Genomic DNA, 5,000 nt, shown 5'->3' on the forward strand with positions numbered 1-5,000 from the left:
CGAGCTAAAACAAGATGTAAATGTCTCTAGTAAACCAAAGTTATCGTTTAATAGCTATTTTGCTTCAATCTATCCTATCAAAAAAAATTGAAGATTTAGTTACGATTAGAAATACACTTTTCTATCTTTATCCATGGATTTTTTCCTCATACTTATTCAACTGGAAGTATTGATCCAATTCAAAAAAAAAAAAAAAATTATGTTTCGTAATTTCATAATCCAATTTTTCAATTTAGAATATAATCATATAATTATATAATTTAATTGGCCCTTGGATACAAATCACGAGAATGTATATTCTTCCTCAAATCTTTCGTTGAGAGGTAAAGGATTAAATCCTTTTAAGAAATAAAGTTTTTGCTCGGAATATGAATCAAACCGAAGGACCCCTTAACTATTAAGGGGATTAATAGAACGAATCACACTTTTACCACTAAACTATACCCGCTACAATGCGATTATTGTATATAAAGAGACCCTTTGTCGAACAGGGGAATTGGGCGTAATCAAGATAGGATCACAAGATAGGGGGATAAAAAATCCTGAAAATTAGAGCCTTGCCGCCTTTTGTCAGAAGACTTGATAAAATTAGGAAAAGAGTAGTTATTTCATTTAAATAACTAAATAAAAATAACTAAATAAAAACTTCTTTCCTTTGTTATAGGAGTTTTGATAGATAGGGTTCGACAAAAGAACTTAGTCATAACATAAAAATGGATTGTGCAAAAATCCATAGTTTTTTTTATTATTTATTCTAGTTATTCTAGTAAAATAAATGTAAATAAAAAGAAAGAGGAAGAAAAGAAAGAATCGAAATGATATTTGGATTCTATATCATAGGAACGGAAATAGTACTTCTTCTGCTTCTGATTGTTGATTCAATCCAATAACAAGATTTTTTTGTTACAACAAGTCAGATCGCAGAATCATAGAAAAAATTATTTATTTGAGTTGAAAATAAAAAAATGAGCCCGGCCGGGTCAGTACCCGGCCGGTCCGTGGAAATTGGAAATAAAAAAGTCCCTTTTGAGCGAAATCAAAATGAAATGGAATTACTGATAAAAGTTGTATATATTTATATTCTATATAATAAAATTAAGAATCTATAGATATATAGATTAATAATACCCTAATAAGATTAATAATACTCTAATATTAATATAAATAAATAAAAATTAATATAATTAATATATTAATATAAATAAATAAAAATATAAATAAATAAAAATCTATATAACAAAATAACAAAGGTCTATATAACAAAGGAAAGAGGGCTTTTTTCAAGCATTTCTTTTTGCGTGCTGTAACTGTAACATAGTAATTATCTTTTCTAAATTAGGAGAGATGGCTGAGTGGACTAAAGCGTCGGATTGCTAATCCGTTGTGCGAGTTATTCGTACCGAGGGTTCGAATCCCTCTCTTTCCATTTCGGTTTTTGACAGTGGAATAGATCAAATCCTAATACCATTTATAAAAATGAAGCAAGGAACTCTCCCTTTTTTATTCTTCCCGTCCAGGATTACCAGGATTACGTCCCGGATCATTAGATAGGAGTCCGAAGATGAAGAGAGAAACAAAGAATATCGTTGCGGTGTAAACAACGAATTTAAGATTACGCATTGTACAACCTCCCATAGAATTTTTTTGTAAAAAGAAGAGAATGGATTCTTCGTTTTTATTTTTCTATTTATATACGCAATTATACGCAATTTTTATTTTTCTATTTATATATATACGCAATTATACGCAATTTTTATTTTTCTATTTTTATACGAAAATAGATTCCTCGTTTTTATACTACATAGCCTATTTTGACACCAAGAAATAAAGTGATTTCTAGAATTTCTAGAAATCGAAAAGAATTTTCAGAAATTCATTTATAATAAGAGTTGAGTTTTTCATTACAAAAAAAAATTCTTTTATACCAACAATTATATATTGTGGCGGACTTTAATCCAAATAGGGTTCTTCGGCGAAAAAGGGTCAGAATGAGGAAATGGGATGATCCAGCTTTATCATGGCTATCCAAGAATTTCAATCTTTGAATTGAGGGTTCGGTTCGTTCATAGTGTTCATAGTGTAAGACTTATCTAATCTTTTCAATTGTTACAATTTTTTTTTCTTGAATAAATCATGAATTTTTCTAGGACAGTATTAAGGATCTCATCGAAAACTTACAGCAGCTTGCCAAACAAAGGCTAAGAGAAAAAAGAGAACAGGTATTACTGGCATAAAATCTACGATTGGATTCAAAAAAGCATAGGCCTCGGGCAATTTGGCGAATAAAAAACTACTCGAAAAAAGGGCAGAATTCAAACAGATACAGATCAAATTAAAGATATTAAGATTAAGCATAACAAAATTTTGTTCTTGGAGATAATTTTGATTGAGTTATTAATATGTTTTTTGATATAAGGAAAAAAATGAAGAAAGGAAAATAAGGCAGACTAAACAATACTTCTTTGAACTCACCCAATCAAAAAGCCTTCAATTCTTACAAGAGAATAGAAGAAATCATACTTTCATACAATATCTTAATTGAATTATATGTAATGATCAATAAATTCGGTTTAATTCTCTATCCATACGTGCCAAAATCCTAGCAAGAATCTAATCTATTCCATAGTTATTTGGAACTGGAATTGACGAACAGGGAATACCCATATTAGTGTTTAGTAGTTTCAAATAGAAATCTAAATGGGGCGTGGCCGAGTGGTAAGGCAACGGGTTTTGGTCCCGCTATTCGAAGGTTCGAATCCTTTCGTCCCAGAGCCTACTCTTTTTATATATCAGAATAACGATATCCGAATCTAAATTGCTCTTTTTTTTTTAACAACCTTCTTTCTAAGAGTCAAATATTGGAGAAAATGTGATTCTTGCTTTTGATTTTTAATGATTTCTTAAGATTGGCACTCGAAGAACTGTGAGATTGGCGAATCTATTCTATCGAGTTATTTGATCTATCGAGTTATTTGAAGATGCAAGGCAGATTCAAAAAGATTAGTTTATTTGTGTTATTTATAATATTCGTAATATTATTATTATTAATTATATTATTAATTTCTTATTAATTAGAATAGAAAAGCTTAATATTAATAAAAGTATAAAAAAATAAAAATATATTGTATTCATACAATATGGGTTAATTTGAATTCTTATTGAGGCTTTTTCTTCCTAAATTATCTATTTATTTCATATAGATTCATATAGAAGGAAATTGATTTCATATAGAAGGAAAAAGTATAGATAGATTACTATGTATCGACTGAACCAATGACTATTCATGATTCCATAATTGAATCAATGTTCCAAACTAGAGGAATGTTATGGTAAAACTTCGTTTGAAACGATGTGGTAGAAAGCAACGTGCGACTTGAAGGACATGATCGGCTGTGGATGTCAAAACCCACCACCTTCCATTATGTAGAAATGAAGGTGCTTTTGGCTCGACATCCTTTGTTCTGTTCTATTATAATCCGTCTTTTTGTTGGGTTGTAATGTAAATAGTACAGGATGGAGCTCGAAGAGAAACATCCATTTTTCAGGGGCAAGGATCTAGGGTTAATTAATGGAAATAAATAAGTTGGAACAACTTCGTAAGTCTATTTTTGATATAGAAATCGAAAAGCTCCGATTCAAACTATTTTCAAATCAAAAAGAAAAATTGTTGGAATTGGTAAAACTCTTTCGATCAAAAGTGTATAATGCGGGAATTAATCGTTCATATGATTCTTTGATAGAAAGAAAAAAAGAGAGAAAAAGGGGCATGTTGCTGCCCTTTTTGAAATGATTAAATATCGCCGAAGTAATGTCTAAACCCAATGATTCAAGACAAAGATAAAGGATCCTAGAACAAGGAAATACCCTTTTCAATTGTCTCAACAACTAGATCAAAATGAAGAATCGAAATCGATTCTAAACGAGACAAACAAAAAAAGGGGTTAGAGACCACTCAATAAAAGAATGCCTAAGGATTTTTTTTTGAGCATTTTGAGAGTTATTTGACTTGAGTTATGAGAGTACGAATGCTTTTTTCTTCTTTTTTTTTGAAAAAAAAAAGACGGGTTTAAATGTCTAATTGATTTGCCGGGTTTATGGATCTTTTTGACATTCTAATTACATACATTATAATTCCATACATAGACATAACTTTTAATAGACATAACTTTTAATCATTTTTTTTTTTTTTTCTCGAGCCGTACGAGGAGAAAACTTCTTATACGTTTCTAGGGGGGGGGTATTATTTAACTACATCTATCCCAATGAGCCGTTTATCGAATCGTTGCAATTGATGTTCGATCCCGAAGAGAGGGAAGAGATCTTCGAAAAGTTGGTTTTTATGATCCGATAAATAATCAAACCCATTTGAATGTTCCCGCTATTCTCTATTTCCTTGAAAAAGGAGCTCAACCCACAGGAACTGTCCATGATATTTTAAAGAAGGCCGGGGTTTTTACGGAACTTAGTCTTAATCAAACAAAATTCAATTAATGAAATACAAAAAAGAGGGGGTGGATGACTCATATCTAGCTTTGTATAAATTTTTCTTTATAATTTCCTCCCCCCTCTTTTGTTTTATTCATACTTTTTTATTTATTATTCGTATTTCTTATTGCTTTGCTACTATAGAATACCGTGTTCTATAACAGATTTTATTGAGCTAATTTTATTGATATAAAATATAGAGAAAAAAGATCAATTGAATAAATGAAGTAATTGCATTTAAAAAAATAACATAAAATAAGATAAAAAAAAAAAAATAACATAAAATAAGATAAAAAAACAGAGAAAATAACAAGAAAAAATAACATATAAAAATAGAAAATATTAATAATAATTAATAATAAATAATAATAATTAATAATAAAATAATTAATAATAAATATTATAATAATAAATATTATAATAATAAATATTATAATAATAAAAATAATAAATATTATAATAATAAATATTATTAATAATAAAAATAATAAATATTATAATAATAAATATTATTA

The 5,000-nt window shown here is 28.7% G+C and overlaps 1 non-coding gene across 1 annotated transcript; it reads left to right on the top strand.

The window, feature by feature from the left end:
- The first annotated feature begins 1,338 nt into the window (after positions 1 to 1,338).
- On the top strand, positions 1,339 to 1,426 carry TRNAS-GCU (transfer RNA serine (anticodon GCU)). Its single transcript has one exon. It is a non-coding gene; the product is annotated as a tRNA-Ser (tRNA).
- Positions 1,427 to 5,000: the final 3,574 nt, after the last annotated feature.

Source organism: Durio zibethinus, unplaced genomic scaffold, assembly GCF_047325235.1.
Source record: "Durio zibethinus cultivar Kanyao isolate XHJ-2024 unplaced genomic scaffold, ASM4732523v1 HiC_scaffold_200, whole genome shotgun sequence".
Lineage (NCBI taxonomy): Eukaryota > Viridiplantae > Streptophyta > Magnoliopsida > Malvales > Malvaceae > Durio > Durio zibethinus.